The 17,813-nt window shown below is 43.6% G+C and overlaps 1 protein-coding gene across 4 annotated transcripts in view; it reads left to right on the top strand.

Annotated features, from left to right (window-relative positions):
• The window catches only part of SVIL (supervillin), a 255,989-nt gene that overhangs the window by 65,822 nt on the left and 172,354 nt on the right, over nt 1–17,813 (top strand). For all 4 annotated transcript variants that reach the window (XM_070381838.1, XM_070381836.1, XM_070381840.1 and 1 more), the window contains one exon: nt 2–102. The gene's annotated coding sequence lies outside the window, so the exon portion shown is untranslated. The remainder of the gene's footprint in view (nt 1; nt 103–17,813) is intronic.

The following is a 17,813-nucleotide window of genomic DNA, read 5'->3' on the forward strand; positions in this document are numbered from 1 at the left end:
GGAAGACTTCGAGTAGATGAGCTGGAAGACTGGGAGAGCTGAGACAGGAAGATTTTGAGGTCATTCTCCATCTGAAGCTATGATTTAAACATCAGCATTACGGTCAGTATTTAGAGAGAAATAGAACCATTCTGAGGTTATATACACATCATTGGTTTTGCCTGAAATTCTGAGAATATGGTAAAGGACGTTGTGAGGGGTGAGTTTGTTTCAATCACATTCAACAAAGCAGAGCTCTGAGAAAAGTAAAGGTATCTCAGTGATAAGTTGTGGGACCACGAACATCCAGGGGGAGAACCATTCTGACACAGTAGCCGTGTGTTCCAGTGTGTAAAAGAAAAGCCAAGTTTAATATATTGGAGTTTCCTTTTTGAACTGGGCTGTGGACATGACAAAGCTTTTATGGACTCTGAGTTAGACTTTTAGTGTGTGTGTATTCTTTTTTTTTTTAAGTCTTTATTTTTTTAAGTCTTTATTGAATTAGTTGCAATATTGCTTCCGTTTAATGGTTTGTTTCTTTGGCCTTGAGGCATGTGGATCTTAGCTGCCCAGCCAGGGTTTGAACCTGCACCCCCTGCGTTGGAAGGCAAAGTCCCAACCACTGGACCACCAGGAAAGTCCAGGAAAGTCCCTGAGTTAAGACTCTTTAGAGGAAGGTGGGGCCAGGCATTGCAAGGGCAACAGAAGCATCTTTCTGGGGACTGTGCTGTCTGTCCTGTTGCTCTGGGGCAGGATTTCTCAAAATGTGTTCCATAGAACACACTTCTCTAAGCTATTAACGCACTGAGAACAGGGCCATGAAGATGGGTCTGTGCTACAGTGAGTTTGAAAAACATTCAATAACCTTCCTTCCTAAAGAGTCTCAGAAATGGTTGAGTCTTGTGACTCTCCACGGGCGTGTGGTTGGCAAGGCTCACCGGAGTCCCGTGGAGCTCTTACACGGCATCCTAAGTCCAATGTTTATGTGTTCATTAAGTATGTATTAACACCTGCCACGTCCATGTTAGATGCTAAAAATACAGCAGTAAATGAGATCAGCAGGGCTCGTGTATAGGTAGCAAGATAAGAAGTAAATAAGAGCAATTATTTTTTTCCTCTTTTTAAAAAATTTTTTTAATTGGAGTATAGTTGCTTTACAATGTTGTGTTCATTTCTGCTGTGCAGCAAAGTGAATCAGTTATATGTATACATATATTCCCTCTTTTTTGGATTTCCTTCCCATTTAGGTCATCATAGAACATTAAGTAGAGCTCCCTGGGCTATATAGTAGGTTCTCCTTAGTTACCTATTTTATATATAGTATAAATATAATAGTGTATATATGCCGGTCCCAGTCTCCCGATTCATTCCACCACTCCTTCCCCCCTTGGTGTCTGTACATTTGTTCCCTACATCTGTGTCTCTATTTCTGCTTTGCAAATGGGTTCATCTGTACCATTTTTTAGATTCCACACATATGTGTTAATATAGCAGATGTTTAAGAGAATGGTCTCAGGAGTGAGGGGCCTGGGTTTGAATCCTAAGTACGCCACTTAGAAACCGCATGACCTTGAACAAGACACTTAACCTCTCTTTCAATGTTGACATCTATAAAATGGTGATAATAGTATCTACCTAGTGAGGTTGTTGTGAGGATTAAAATGATGAGTCCGTGCTGGCAAATACTAAACCTTATGCAAGTGTGATCACAATGAAGGATAATGGCTGAGTGTGTTGAAAGTTGTGTGACACGTGTCTGGGGAGGAGGCGGTGGTGGAGTGGGGACTTGGAATAGGGCGGTCCAGCTCTGCCTTGAAGCAGAGACCTCTAAAGAGGAGCAGCATTGAGCCGTGGAGACGGTACAGGGAGCGAACACAGAGGGAACACAGCTGCACACGGGCCTGTCTCATGCACAGGGAGAAGGGGATGAGGCAGAGGGTGAGAAGGTTAGATAGCATTACGGATTCAGTGGACACGAATTTGGGCAAACTCCAGGAGACAGTGGAGGACAGAGGAGCCCGCCTGGCATGCTGCAGTCTACGGGACCGCAAAGAGTCAGACACGACTTAGCAAACGAACAACAACAACAACGACAGTGGTCTCATGCAGAGAAATCTGGACATGTGTTGTGCATACTAATTTGGTTCACAAATTCTAACACCTCTTTAAGATTAAATAAACAACAACAAACTAGACTCAAAGCAGACTTCTTCAACCTAAAAAGAGCACCTGTGAGAACCCCACAGCTAACTTCATACTTAATTGTAAAGGACTGAAATCTTTCCACCTGAGATCTAGATCAGCTTCAGAAAAGTGGGATGCAAGAGCATTATGTCTAATGGAACAATGTAGATGCCTTAATTTTAAAATGCTTTATTGCTAAAAAATACCATCATCGAAGCCTTTAGCAAGTCATTATCATTTTGCAATAGTAACATTAAAGGTCACTGATCACAGATCACAATAACAAATGTAATAATGAAAAAGTTGAGATACTGCAAGAATTACCAAAATGTGGCACAGAGACATTGTGAGCAAATGGGGTTGGAAAAATGGTTCTGATAGACTTGCTCAACAAAGGGTTGCCACAAACCTTCACTTAGCATTAAAAAAAAAAAAACACAGTATCTGCAAAGTGCAGAAAAGTAAAGCACAATAGAACAAGATGTGCCTGTACTTAGGAATAAATGTAATTAAAGAAATATAAAACATGCTCATAAAGCTACAAAATATTGAACAAAATTTAAAGTCCCAAATAAATGGAAAAAATTCCCATGTCCACAGATCAGAAGACTTGCTATTATTAAAACAACAATTCTCCCTAAATTGATCTATAGATTCAGTGCTGCTGCTGCTGCTGCTAAGTCGCCTCAGTCGTGTCCGACTCTGTGGGACCCTATACACGGCAGCCCACCAGGCTCCCCTGTCCCTGGGATTCTCCAGGCAAGAACACTGGAGTGGGTTGCCATTTCCTTCTCCAGTGCATGAAAGTGAAAAGTGAAAGTGAAGTTGCTCAGTCGCGTACGACTCAGCGACCCCATGCAGCCCACCAGGCTCCTCCGTCCATGGGATTTTCCAGGCAACAGTACTAGAGTGGGGTGCCAATGCAGTCTCTATCAAAATCTCAGATGAATTCTTGCAGAAATCAACAAACTGATCCTAAAATTCACAGAGAAATTTAAGAGACCCAGAATAGCTAAAGCAATCTTGAAAAAAAAGCAGAATTAGAAGACTCACCCTTCCTGATTTCAAGACTTAATACAAAGCTGCAGTACTCAAGACAGTGGTTCTGGCATAAGGATAGACATATTAATTTTTGGAATAGAATTGATAGACTAGAAATAAACTCCTACATTTATGGTAATTTATTTTTGACAGTCATGCCAAGACAATTCATTGGCAGATAGTGTCTTCAACAAATAGTCTAGGACAACTGAATATCAACACACAATAGAATGAAGTTGGATTCTACCTTACACTGTGTATAAAAATTATCTCAAAATGAATCAAATTTTTACATGTAAGACCTAAAACTACATCCTTCTTAGAAGACAAGAGGAATGTTAATCTTCATGACCTTGGGCTAGGCAATTAATTTTTTAAGACATAACACCAAAAGATAAGTGACAAAAGGAAAATGGGTAAGTTGGATTTCAACCAAATTAAAAACTTTGGGGATTAAAAGACACTTCGAGAGTGAAGAAACCTACCGAATGAGAGAAAATACTTGCAAATCATATAACCTAACGACATACTTGTATCTAGAATATATAAGAACTCTTAACAATTCAAGAATAAAAAGATAACCTACTTCAAAAATGGGCAACTATCTGAAACAGGCAAAGATATATAAATGGCCAATAAGCACATGAAAAAACTTTCAATATCACCAGCCATCTCAGAAATATAAATTGAAACCAAAAGGAGATACTGCTTCCTACCCTCTATGAAAGATGGAAAGTAACAAGTGTTGGTGAGGACATGGAGAAATTAGAACTCTCATACATGGCTGGTAGGAATGCAGAATCTTTCCCAAGCAGCTGCTTTGGAAAGCAGTTTGGCAGTTCCTAACATAGTTAAACATAGATTTTACCTTATGACCCAGCATATCCACTCCTAGGTATATGCCCAATAGAAATGAAAGCATATTTCTATATAAAAACATAGTGTTATTTTTAAAATTTTATTGAACTTTAGTTGATTTATAGTGTTTGGTTAATTTCTTCTATAAAGCAAGAAGATTTAGTTATATATACTTTTTTATATTCTTTTCCATTATGGTTTATCACAAGATATTAAATATAGTTCCCTGTGCTATACAGTAGGACCCTATTGTTTGTCCATCCTATATATAATAGTTTGCATCTTATAGCAGTATTATACACAAGTGCCAAAGAATGAAAATAATCCAAATGTCCATTAACTGATGAACAAACAAAATGTTGTTTATTCATATGATAGGATGCTATTTGATTATAAAGAGGAATGGAGTACTGATACATCCTATGACAAAGATGAATATTGCAAATATACTCACTGAAAGAAACCAGACACAAATGACTGTGTATTATGTGATTCCATATATATGAAGTTTCCAGAACAGGCAAATCTATAGAGACATAAAATAGATTAATGGCCGCTCAAGACTGGATTATTGTAGGGGAAATTGAGAGTGACTGCTGATGGGTATGTGGTTTCCTTTGGGGGTGATGAAAATGTCTAAAACTGATTTGATAATGGTTGTACAGCTCCACGAATATACTAAAAACCATTGACTAGTACACTTTAAACTGGTGAATTGTATGGTGTGTGAATTATATATCAATAAAGCTGTTGTGTATAAGAAAAAATGTTTCCTGGAGGTACAGCTGTCAACACTGGTGATAGCTGAGATTTGGGGAGTGAGGACTAGGAGGGCAGAAAGCATGACTCCCAAATCCTGGCAGCTTCTGAGGAGAGGAAAGACTGGGGGAAGGAGGGTTTTCTTTGTTTTTCTTTTTGGGTTTGTTTGTTCATGAGGAAGGCCAGCTTTGAGACTTGAGATTTCTGTTGTGGACATATAAAGTGAGGTGCCTGTCGAATATCCCAAAGAGGTATTAAGTAGATGGTTGAACATGATGCCAGAACTCTGAGGAGCAACTCTGACTACAGATGGGATTTAGGTAACAGGTAAGTTCATCTGAAAGGATGACAACACAAAGAGTCTGTTAATGAGGCTCAGGGTGGGATGGGGTAGAGGAGAGGCAGCCAGCCAGGGAGGCAGGAAGTGGGAGGGGGCGGGGTCCTTGAGCCCAGGTGACCAGGATGATGGTAGTTCAGAGCTGGGGACCCCAGACCAGAGTGGATTGAGAAGGTGTGTGCAGAAAAGCAGTGAGGCAGCTGTTTCTAGAAATTCTGATGAGCCACACTCTGGGGGAAATTGCTCCTGGATCATTTCCTGCTTGGCTGAAACACCGAGTGCTGGTCGGGTTTGAGGTCATCTCTTCCATGGGGCAAACTCTTATGGGTGTAATTCCTGTATCTGAGACACTGCCCGTTGTAGGTAGAGGTGACGCAGGAGGGTGGTGCTGGGCTGGAGTCCAGAGAAGGGTCCTCAGACTTTGTACTCTTTGTCCTCTGATGATTTTGATTTTCTTTTATTATTTTGATTGGGAGAAAGCTGAGAGAAGGATTTTACTGACATAATTTTTTTTGAAGTTTAGGTTGAATTGTTTAAAAGATTTTTTATTTGAGCTGGAGAAGGTGTGGAGAAAAGGGAACCCCTCCATCACTGTTCGTGGGAATGTAAATCAGTACAGTCACTTTGAAAAGCAGTGTGAAAGTTCCTTAAAAAACTAAAAATAGAGAAACTGAGCAACAACAAGAGCTACTAGATGATTGAACACTCCAATTTCTGGGCATATATCTGGAAAAGACAAAAACTCTCCTGTGAAAAGATACATGCATCCCGTTGTTCATAGCAGCACTACTTACAATTTGCCAAGACATGAAAGCAACCTAAAAGGTCATCGACAGATGAATGGATAAAGAAGATGTGGTCCATATATACAACAGAATAGTATTCTGCCATAAAAGAAGGAAATATTGCTATTTGTAGCAACATGGATGGCCCTAGAGAATATCATATTAAGTGAAGTAAGTCAGAGAAAGACAAATATCACTTATGATATGATATCACTTATATGTGGAATCTAAAAAAATGATACAAAGGAACTTATTTGCAAAGAGAAATAGACTCACAGACAAAGAAAACAAACTTATGGTTACCAAAGGGGAAAAGTGGGTTGGATAAATTGTGAATTAGAGATTAACAGGTACAAACTACTATATATAAAAGAGATAACCAACAAGGCTCTGCTGTATAGCACAGGAAACGATATTCAATATCTTAAAATAACCTATAATGGAAAAGAATCTGAAAAAGAATAGATATATGTATATGCATAAGTGAATCACTTTGCTGTAACGAGAAACTAACCTAACATGGTAAATCAACTGTACTTCAATAAAAAATTAAGAAAGTTAAAAACAAATAATCTTCATTTGAAATCAGATTAAAAAGAAAAGACATCCTACAAGCTTTTGTTAATAGAGGCCATGTAGGTCTTTTTAGAGCAAAGTCCTGGCTGTGCCTACATCACTGCGTCACAGCTCTTCAGACATGAGTAGATCCCAACTTTGGGGCTCCCAAGACTACAGCCGATCCTGAAGTGAGGTGGGGGGGACAGGGTGGATTTTCTCAAAAGGTGCACCTAGGAACGCCTGAGTTTGGTGCAGTTTCATAAGCCTATTTATAGGAATGCCACAGGGGCAGCTGGACTTTTGAGGGTGAAGAATGAGTGCATTTCCAGGCAGGTCATCCTTGTACACAAATCACTAGCAGCTAGAAAGCCTCAAAGGTGTATGAACTGTGGGCCTTACCATTTGCATCAGTGCATTCTTTCCCCAGTGCTGCTTTATTCATTTAGATTGTGTGAAAGCAACTGTTTAAGACACATGGTCCTTCAAGTAACAACCTTCTCTTGAGAACTTGGACTATTCCTTAGGCTGTTAAGCACTTTGGATATTTTGGGCAAACATCACGTCTTGAGACCATGATTAAAGACTGTGCATTTTGGATGAGCCCAAGTGGTGTTTGTTTTCTCTTTTACAAGGAGTGTGTGTGTGTGTGCGCGCGTGCGTGCGTGTGTGCGCAGCCCTGCACACTTTGGTAAGTCGGATTTTTAAAGTTGTATCTGACTTCTCTCAGCTCACATTTCTGCCTTTTCTTATATGGAATGTAAGTGGCTGATCATAAAACCTTAGTTTTAAAACCCAGTGTTTCCTAACTGGCTTGGCATGATATGGGAAAACACACTGGTTTTTCAAGCTCTGCTAAAAGCCTTCTTTAAGGATTTTTTCCTTGTATGTGTGGTTTGAAAACTTATTTTGATGTGGTTATTGTTGTTTGGTTGTATTTCCTTGTGCATGTAGAGGGCGTGCAGTTTAGGGATTTTGAGGGAAGAAAATCAGGGTTACTTTCATGAAAACAATCTTCTTCTGAAAGAAACATCTTTGTTCTCAAGCACAGATCCACAGGGTTTTTATTTATTTATTTATTTTTAAATTTTATTTTATTTTTAAACTTTACATAATTGTATTAGTTTTTAATTATTATGAGAAATCACTATCAGGAGTTTGCCCTACTTGAGGAAATCACCAGTTTCAAAGAAACCATGAGTCCAGAATCTGTTTTTTTTTTCAGCTGTCCTCTGCCCTGGGTTTAGAGATCTCTACTAACTTCCACTTATGGGACAATTAGAGTCTGGTTATCTGGAAGGAATCATTTGAACCTTAACCTGTCATTTTGCCTACAAGGCCAGGCCAGAGGGCACTGTTGATTATCCTGATCTTAAAAGAGCGAGAGAAGATGGTCAGAAGAGAAAGTCTTGGTGTGCTCTGCTACCGCGGCCCCTGAGAACAGTCTGCCCTGGTCCCCCATCATGCTCAGGTCTCAAGGTTAGTGTCCAGGCATCTTGTAATCATTTGCAGGGGATCAGACTGCATTTAGCAGGTGCTACGGACAGCATTTCAGATCCATCCATGGAGGAAAACTGATTCCATTTTCTCTGTGCAAGGGTGGGTCTGTGCAAATAACTTTGTTTCTCAAAATCGTCTTGTTTGCCTTGGGCTGCAGCCAGACCTCTCATGTGAGTGGTGTGTGCTGTGTCACAGACCTCAGCCCGGGAGCCTGAACTTTGCTTTGTCCATCAGATCGAGGCGGTGGGGTGTGTATGAAGCCGGTGGCTGGCCCTTGGGAGACTCCAGGGGGCCCAAAAAAAACCCAAAAAGGATGTTCATGAACCTGTGTAGACAGAACCTTTGGGCAGATTTCTCTGAGGTTTGGGACTCTAGGTAACAGGAAGAGAGGAGAAGCCAGGTAAGCACTTTAGGATTTTCTGAGATTACTCCATTTGGCTGCATTTAGAAGCCTCGTTAGCATTTCACAGGCTGGTAGGGGCCTTGTGCTCTTTTCTTGGTGGGGTTGGGGTGTGTGGGTATGTTTGTGTATGTTTGGTGAGGGGAGTGGTCTCTGCTTTTTGAATGTTGATAATGTACTTAGGTTCGGGCATTTTAGCTAACAAGGCCACTAGTTTGACTGTTTAAGTAAAAACTAGGGTTCTTAAAAAAAAAAAAAAAACTGCTGTCCTACTACCAAAAACCTAGTACTGTCTGGCTTTCTCTGTAGGAAAAATAAACAAGTCCGTAAAAATCCTTCAGGCATCATTCTTTGTGATCTTTTATTCAAACCAACTTATGATGAATGTCTTATTTCAAATAAAACTTACCATCAAGCAGGAAACAGTAACTGTGGAAGAATATAAATACACTTTTGGACCAGGACTACCTTACCTGGTCCCAGATACACACAAACATACACAGAGACACATACACACAGAGACAGACACACACACATGCCCTCATAGACACACACAGAGACAAAGACACGCATGTACACAGACATATCTACACCCTACTTGTAGTCTGATTTAAAAACAGTAGGTAGCAAGCGTCTTGAAGGGCAAACAGAAGGTACAATATAATCAAGTAAGCGGTTGAATCGAAATTGGAACAAGTCTGGACTTTTCACTTTCATTTGGATACTATTACTAACTCTCTCTGCCGGGTTTAGGCTTTTCAAACATTCTTTGGCCCTGGGAGGGAGTTGTATAACCATAAAACTGGAGAATCCTGGCCCTAGAATAAATGTTCCTTTAAAAACCCCAAGGACAGAAAATTGAACACAGCTGTGTAAGAGAAAAAGTAGGGGGGAGGGAAAGAAAGTGGAGGGATGGTTCAGGGCTGCGGGCGCCCTGACCAAGGTTCCCAGGGTGTTGGGGCTGCGGTTTCTGGGTGGAAGCTGGGAGCTCCAGTGTTCTTTCTGAAAGTTTCAGGACAAGGTCAGGACCTTCCTTCAGCGAGGTAGGTTCCTGTGACGTGGTGCAGAGTGCATCCTGGTTGGTGGCTTGTCTTGTCCTGGGCATAGTCTTTTGTTTTCCCTGGAGACCATTGGGGTTTCCGGTCACTTGCTGAGAAGCCATTATTCTGCAAACCTCCCAGTTTCTACTTAAAATTAAACCTCAGAGCCTAAGCAGTTGACACTGGAATTAGAAGATAAGACGAGAGTTTTGAGCCACAGGTTGCAGCTGCTCTGGCCCCTCAGTCACAGAATTTTCCAAACAACGATGAGACTTCCAGCGTGTGCCCTTGGGATGAACACCATGCTGTCGCCTCTGATGTTTGCTGGGTGGGTCTGCTTGTTTGGTTTGTAGACCCCAGGAAGCCATGGCTGTGGACCCCAGCCTCTGTGCAGCCTGGGATTAATCACTTAGCTCTTTGTCAGACCGTGTAATGATGATTCATGCGTCTTCCTCTACAAGATTAGATTACTGTAATTTTCATATCCTGGACTTCCCACTGGGGATTTGAATTAATACTTGTTGGTATAGAAAGCAGGATCGTGTTTCTAGGGAGAAAAAGGCCAAGCTTGCCCACTTGGCCATCAGCAGAAAATATTTAGGGAGGGCCCAGTTAGGAGTGTGACTCGGGAAAGCAATCCTATCTTCAGGGCTCACCATGCAATTAGCTTACAAAAAGGCCTGCAGACCAGGCCTCCCGGTGCAGGGAGTCCAGGTGCCATGGATTTGCATAAGTGATGCTAAAAGATCAGAATGCACTGAGGCCTTTGCCAGGAAGCCCTGCAGGGAAATCAGGCCTCATCTAATAAGGAAACTCTTCCCCAAAGATTTTGGAATGTGGAGAGGAGGTGAACTAATTCAGACTTGTGAAACTGTCTTGCTGAAACGAGCAGGACTGTAATCACAGACTAGAGACTGTGGGTGGAGCAGTGAGGGGTAACGAAAAAGCTTTTTTACTTTATAAAAACTCTGGTACTTTCCCTGTAAAATAGACATTATTCATCCCTTTCCTCCAACAAACATTTATTGAGCTTTTACTGTGTCTTGAAAGTGAAAGTCACTCAGTTACATCCAACTCTTTGTGACCCCATGGACTAGTCCATGGAATTCTCCAGGCCAGAATACTGGAGTAGGTAGCCTTTCCCTTTTCCAGGGGATCTTCCCAACCTAGGGATTGAACCCAGGTCTCCCGCATTGCAGGAGGATTCTTTACTAGCCAGGCACTGTTTTTTCATACTGTCCATGGGGTTCTCAAGGCAAGAATACTGAAGTGGTTTGCCATTCAGTTGGTGATGGACAGAGAAGCCTGGTGCGTTGCAGTCCATGGGGGTCACAAAGAGTCGGACCTGACTGAGTGACTGGAGTGAGTGAGGCACTGTTCTGGGGTACCAGAAATGAAATCGTCTACACAGCAGACAAAAATCTCTGTCCTGGTGGAATTCACATTCCCAGGGCACCGAGGTGGGAATGTGGGTCATGCTAAGGACTTGGGAGAACCTGGAAGAATTCCTAAATAAGCATCATCCTTTGAGGATGTATCTGCCAACATGTTTCTCCTCTCCTCGCTCTGATACGGTGTGTGCATTCCATCCCACAGATGAGGTTACCAGACATTTCTAGTAGAGCCTCCAAAGGGAGTTTTCCCCATGCATGCTACTAAGGAGTCCACGCTGGTATAACAAGTCCAGCAGATGACTTTGGGGTCTTTGAGGGGATCGTCTGCTCTAGACCAAGTCCCTATTTGAGGGAGCTGAAGTGTGATCCAGGGTTTTTATCTTTATTTCCTGTCTTGCTGTCTCATAAATACTTCTCACTCCTGAACGCCTGGTGCTGACCCACTTGATCTGTCCTTGGATCCCTTTCCACCATCTGTATTACACTATTTTCTTTCTCATAATTCTTTCCGGTTTTCTCTGGTGACTATGAGACAGTGCTTTGCCTCAGAGTCACAGAATCTCAGGTTTTTAGAACCAAACCGGACCTTGGGGTCAACCTAGACCAGCAATTCTCTGGCCTCTGGACTGAGACCAAGTTGTCACCTGAGGCTGTGAAATGAGAACGATCAGAAAGTGAATTCTCTTTCAGAACTTAATCAGTGGATCTCCATATTGTTTCCTTATTTTCTTTTCTTGAAACTTTTCAGTTTTTATCATCGTCCACCTACCCCAGAAATTCCTCCTCCTGAACTCGCATGCACCCCAAGCCCCGCCCAGCCCTGCCCCCACGTTGCCTGCGTGGTTGGCCCCAACCCCGCACCCTGTTCTCCCACGCTTAGACATCCGGACAGCGCCCTCCTCCTCAGCGCTGTCACCCCAGCCCCCAAATCACCCGTGTCTGCGTTCCCCTTAGGGTAGGAAGTCTCCACCGCTTGTGCTGCCAGGATCTCCAGTGGGAGCCACAGACACACTTGAAGCTACAATGCGTAGTGGTTCAGCTTTATAGAATTATTGTGCTGTGGTTCTGCTTTATTACAGGTTTATTAGGCTTCTGTGGGTTGGCCCAAGTGTGCAGCCATCACTTAGAGTTGTGTTTCTGGAGGAGAAGGAGAAGGATCCTGCGACGGAAACCCAGCAGTGGGCAGAGCGCACGACTGTGCCCCCTCCTGGGCTGCGTGGGGTTTGGGGTGTGCAGAGGCCGGGGGACGTGGTTCAGAGCCAGCAGCCCTGGTGCTGTGTGTCCTCGGTGCGTCTCTGGGGTCTGGGTGTTGCTCCCGGTTCTCCTCTGTAACCTGGTGCAGAGATGGACTCTTAAACGGCACCCCCAGGAGGACCACAGGGACTTCGTGTTTCATGCAGAAATCAGGGCTGTCCATTCTCTCCTGTTGTTCGGAGTCAGCCAAGGAAACCGGCCCCTGCCCCCACCGCCGCCCCGTTTTTTGATTTTTGATTTTGTATTGGAATATAGCCGATTAACAACGTTGTGATTGTTTCAGGTGAACAGCGAAGGGACTCAGCCGTACAAACACATGTATCCATTCTTCCCCAAACTCCCATCCAGGCTGCCCCATAACATTGAGCACACTTCCCTGTGCTGTACTGTAGGTTCTTGTTGGTTATCTGTTTTAAATATGCTGTGTGTTCATGTCCATCCCAAACTCCCTAACTCTCCCTTTCCCACATCCCTCCCACTGGCAACCATAAGTTTGTTCTCTAAGTCTGTGAGTCTCTTTCTGTTTTGTCAGTAAGTTCATCTGTTTACTTCTTTTTAGACTTCACATATAAGGGATGTCATACGATATTTCTCAAGGAACCCCTTTTGGTGCTACGCTTTGTGATGTCAGCCCCTCATGGAAAGGAAAGAGCCTCTGGGTCTTCTCCCATGTGCAAGCGCCTCCCTGCACTGCTGTATCACATCCCTCTGAGCCAGTGTCCCCACTTGAGAAGCCACCTCTGCATTTCTGCCACGTGATGAATAGACAGCAATCCCATACGTTTAAATCTATAGCAGCCGAAATAGAGTAGGTCACACTCTGTACATCTCTGATTACTCTCAAGACTCTGAATGCGGTGTCCAGGAATGCAATGCTGGTCCAGCCCTGTGAGAGGCTGTGTGCCCGCAGCCAGGACTCATAAAACATGGGCCAGGCCTCCCCCTCTCCCAGCAAACTCACATTTCATCTGGACCTTGAGCCCAGCAGTTCTGCTCCTGCTGTGCATTGCTCCACACCCATAGTTCTTGAAGCCGCAGCCTGGGAGAGAGGGCTTGGCTTGCTCATCTGGTGTTCCAAGCCAGTGACCTACACATGACCTTGGAGCTCGAAATATTGTCCTCCAAACCAGTGAAGCTCTCTCTAAGCTTTGAGAGGGAGAGAGAGACAGACAGACATTGATTGATTGATTTAGACTAACTGGGAGAGGGTGCTTTATTGGTTGAAAAATACTGTTAACCAAAAAAAAAAAAAACCCTTTTTGCTTTTTTAAAATCTACCCACAGTAAAATTTATTTGTCCATGGTCCAGGCAGCCCAAGCTCAGAGTCATGGGGGTGTATTAGTGTAGGTGTTAAGAGATGACGAGGTACGTTTTAGTCTTTACTCACAGATGTTGAAATCCCAAGTTTATGGAGAAAAAGAAAGTGATTCCACGAGTCTGGTTCCCAAGTTATATGAAGAAAAAGAAAGTAATTCCAAGGCTGGTCCCATCATAGCAGAAATGAGGACAGACTTCAGACCCTGGTGCTTAGTGTTTTCAGCCCCTGGAAAGGAGCAGCTTAAGCAAATGCTTCTCTTGATTGCTCAAGTTCATCGCCATTTAGAAAGCAGAATTTTGCCGAAGGCAGGAGCAGTCAGGCGGAGAACTTTGTTTTGCTTTCTGCGCACTGACAGTTCTGGCTGAAATTCTGAGGTCCTCCTCTCTTCAGAAATAGGTGCTTCATGGAGGGAAAACTGGACAGTGAGGCTCCTACCCAAAAGCCTGTGAGCTGGCTCCACCTACTTTGTTCCTGCCTATAAAGTGAGGAGCCACTTTGTCCCTCTTGTCAGTTTCTAACTCCAGAGGGGTAGTCAGTGTCGATTGGTTACTCCTGGAAAAAAAAGAGGGGCACGTTGCTGAATTAAAATTAGAAAGAGACCTAAAGGCATGTCACAGACATTTATTATGTGTAGGGAGTGACGGACATTGCTGAATTCCATGGATGCAGAGACAGATGGGGCCCCTGCCCTTTGGACACGAACAGTCTAGAGGCTGGAATTCACAGAGCACGTTAGGAAGGGCTCATCGAGAAGTACAGTCAGCTGAGCCTTGAAGGATAATGAGGGATTTTCTAAGTGACAAGGAAGGGAAGGCATTCTGAGACCAGCCTGGATCCAGCAGCCTCAGTCAGTGTGGTTTCTGGTGGTCACCTGTGGGGTGGACGGGTGCTGGGACGTACGACTGAAGAGGTGGGAGGGGGCGAGTCACAGTAGGGACTTTGGAATTACCCACCAGGCCAGCCAGTCTCAACCCCGTTTGTCACCAGCACACGGATGTTGTATGCACGTGTCACAGGATGCTGGATGTATCCAAATGTGAAGTTGGTCATAAAATGAGACGTGGCAGTCCTTTCAAATCACACAGCTATCAGCCACACATCCATCAAAGTAAGTCACCGCAGATCTTGGTCCATGAGATCATCTCTGTTGTTGCTGTTCAGTCGCTCAGTTGTGTCTGACTCTTTGTGACCCCATGGACTGCAGCGTGCCAGGCTTCCCTGTCCTTCACTATCTCCCGAGTTTGCTCAAACTCATGTTCCTTGAGTTGGTGATGCCATCCAACCATCTCGTCCTCTGTTACTCCCTTTTCCTCTTGCCCTCAATCTTTCCCAGCATCAGGGTCTTTTTCCAATGAGTAGGCTCTTTGCCATCAGGTGGCCAAAGGATTGGATCAGCATCAGTCCTTCCAGTGAATATTCAGGGTTGATTTCCTTTAGGATTGACTGGTTTGATCTCTGTGCAGTCCAGGGGACTCTCAAGAGTCTTCTTGTGAGTCAAGTGCAATTGCCCCAGGATTCGTGTGTAACCTGATCCCTTTCCCCTCCTCCTGATGAATATCTACAGGAGGGTGAAAGTGAGTCTTTTGTCGGGACACGCTTACATTTACTCTTCAAGAACCGCTAATTCACAGAACTTGTCACATGAGCCTCCATCCAGGAGAAGTAAGGAGAAGTAACTGGCTGCCCAGGGAGACACTACGAGCCAAGTCCATGATGAGAACTGCTGGTGAGCGAGTTGGGAGATTTCCCCTAAGAGTGATGCAGTCAGTCAGGCTGCTTAAAACACATTCTGGAAGGAGTGAAGAGGATGAGTTTGAGGAGGGAAACGCAGCTGGAGGCTCTTGCAGTAGTTCTGACAAGAGGCAGTTGAGAGAAGGGATGAGGAAGTAGAAGCAGGGAGGAAGGCTGAGCTCCTGGCCGCAGGATGTGGTCCTGGCTGGAAGGGATGGTCCGGTGCTGAGGCTGTGATAGCCAGGAAAGCAGGAGCCAGGGTCATGATGGGAGGGGAGGAGCATAGCCTCATTTGTCTCCTGTCTCATATCCTGGTTTTCTGAACTCCAGGATATCAGCGCCATCTGGAATTCTGCTGAGGGGGATACAGAACTCACTCTGGGAGAAACAGAGATTTGGTGGCTGTGGAAATGGGCAGAGGATGTCAGACGCCGTATGGAGGCCAGGTCCAGCAGGAGGGCCCATGGTTGGGGGAGCAGTTCCTGGGATGTGGAGGGAGCTGGAATCCCATTGTAAACCTGATGGGGGAGGGACTGGGGTTGGGTAGGGGAGGAGACAGTGGTTGTGGAAGATGAGTGATGAGGAAGGGAGAAATAAGGTGTGCACTGGCTTGAAGGTAGAGGTGGGTTGGAGGAACTTGGGGGGCTGGAGATGAGAGAGGGAGGAGCATGGATATTCCTGGGCTCGGGCAGCCCTCGTTCAATGAACTGAAGACAAGCTGCTGCTTATACCTGCATTACGTGGCTTCCCCAGAGCTGATCCTTTCTAACACACAAGTCCAGCACAAGTTAGTTTGGCTCTCAGGAGGGTCATTCAGGGCGTTTGGATCTAAGTTTCACGTTCCGGCATCTGAGAGGATAAAGAGCACTGAAGGACCCTCAGACGTCCTGTCCCACCATGCATAAGGCTAGATTTTGATCTTGTCCTTTTATTTTCAAGAATGATACCTCCAAGACTATAGAATTCTTGACTCTAAAAACCTATTTTCTGTGTTTGTAGTGGGATGAAGTTTGACATGGCCGGGTCACCTCCTTCTCTGAAGAGTTTTCTTGTTTGTCCATGGTTGATCAGGTTTTGAAAATCATGTTGAGCAATGGATTGAACTGCTGAAAATGAAGGGGAGGGATCCTGTTGTTTATTAGATAGGCCCCAGGAATTAGAGATGCTCTTTTCAGTATCCAGACAACCTGCCATATGAACATGCTCAGTTGGAAAGCAATGCTTTCCATTTCTTCTGTATGAAATATTTTACCTAGGGCTATGACTTTCCATCTTGTAAGGGAAAAGAAACATTTCCAATTTGAATTTCTTAGGGTGGCATTGATGACAGGCAAATCCACTTAGATTTACTCAGAGTACAATTATGGTCAGTGACCCAGTTATAAATGGGTTGCATTTGGAAGTTTCATTTGAAGTAGGTTTTTAGAAAATGTGTAGACTTTTAATTTTGAGATAATAGATTCAGATGTGCTTATAAGAATTACTACAGAGAGCGAGAGCGAGCGCTGTGTACTTTTGACCCATTCTCCCCCAGTGGTAACATCTGGCAAAACTGTAAAGAAAATAAGATCATCACCAGGGTAGTGGGTTTGATGCAGTTGGTAGGACAGGGGAAGAACTGTTCATGCTGTCCTCACAGCCCTGTCACCGAGCCCTAGCCTCTGCTACATCCTCCATGTCTGCACAGTTAGCTTTCAGGGAATGTTGTAGAAATACAACCATACAGCGTCCAAACTCTGGGGATCAGCATTCTTTCACTCAGCACAATTCCCTGGATATTCTTCCAGGTTGCTGCAGATATCAGTAGATTGTTCCATTTTATTTCTGAGCAGTCTTCCATGGTATGGCCACACCAAATTTTTATTTAGCTGTTCATCCATCAAAGACATCCGGCTCGTTTCCAGGTTTTGTCTATTGTGAATAAAGCTACGACGAACATTTGTATTCAGGATTTTTATGAAAATAAGTTTCCATTTCTCTGGAATAGATGTTCAGGAGTGCAGTTGCCGGGCCATATGGCAGTTTGGTCTGGCAGCTTTAGTTTTCGAAGAAACTGCCAAACTGTTTCGCAGAGTAGCTGCGCCATTTTATATCCCCACCAGCGATGTGTGGTCGAGTTTCTCCTTGCCAGCGCTTGGTGTAGTCAGTTTTTTTTTTTAATGTTTGCCATTCTAATAGGTGTGTAGGAATATCTCATTGTTTTAATTTGCATTTCTTGAATGGCTAATGGCGTTGCACATCTTTTCGTGTTCAACGTGAACTTTGCCATCTGTCTTTCATCTTCTTGGTGAAATGCCTCACTGTACCTTTTGCCCATTTTCTAATTGGACTGATTGGGGTTTTTTCTTTTCTTTTCTTTTCTTTTTTTTGCTGTTGATTTTGAGAGTTCTTCCTGTGTTCTCCTTTTTCAGATATGTAACCACAAATATTTTCTCCCATTCCCTAGCATGTCTTTTCATCCTTTTAATGTGATCTTCTGAAAAAGCAGAAGTTTTGCATTTTGATGAATGTAATTCATCAGTTTTCACTTTTATGAGTTGTGTTTTTTTTAAAACTTTGGTTTATATCCTTTTTACAAATTTTATTTATTTTCATTCTGGCTGCTCTGGGTCTTTGTTTCTGCACGCGGGCTTTCTCTAGTTGCAGTGAGCCGGAGCTGCTCTCTGGCTGTGGTGCT

Source organism: Bos mutus, chromosome 13, assembly GCF_027580195.1.
Source record: "Bos mutus isolate GX-2022 chromosome 13, NWIPB_WYAK_1.1, whole genome shotgun sequence".
Classification (NCBI taxonomy): Eukaryota; Metazoa; Chordata; class Mammalia; order Artiodactyla; family Bovidae; genus Bos; species Bos mutus.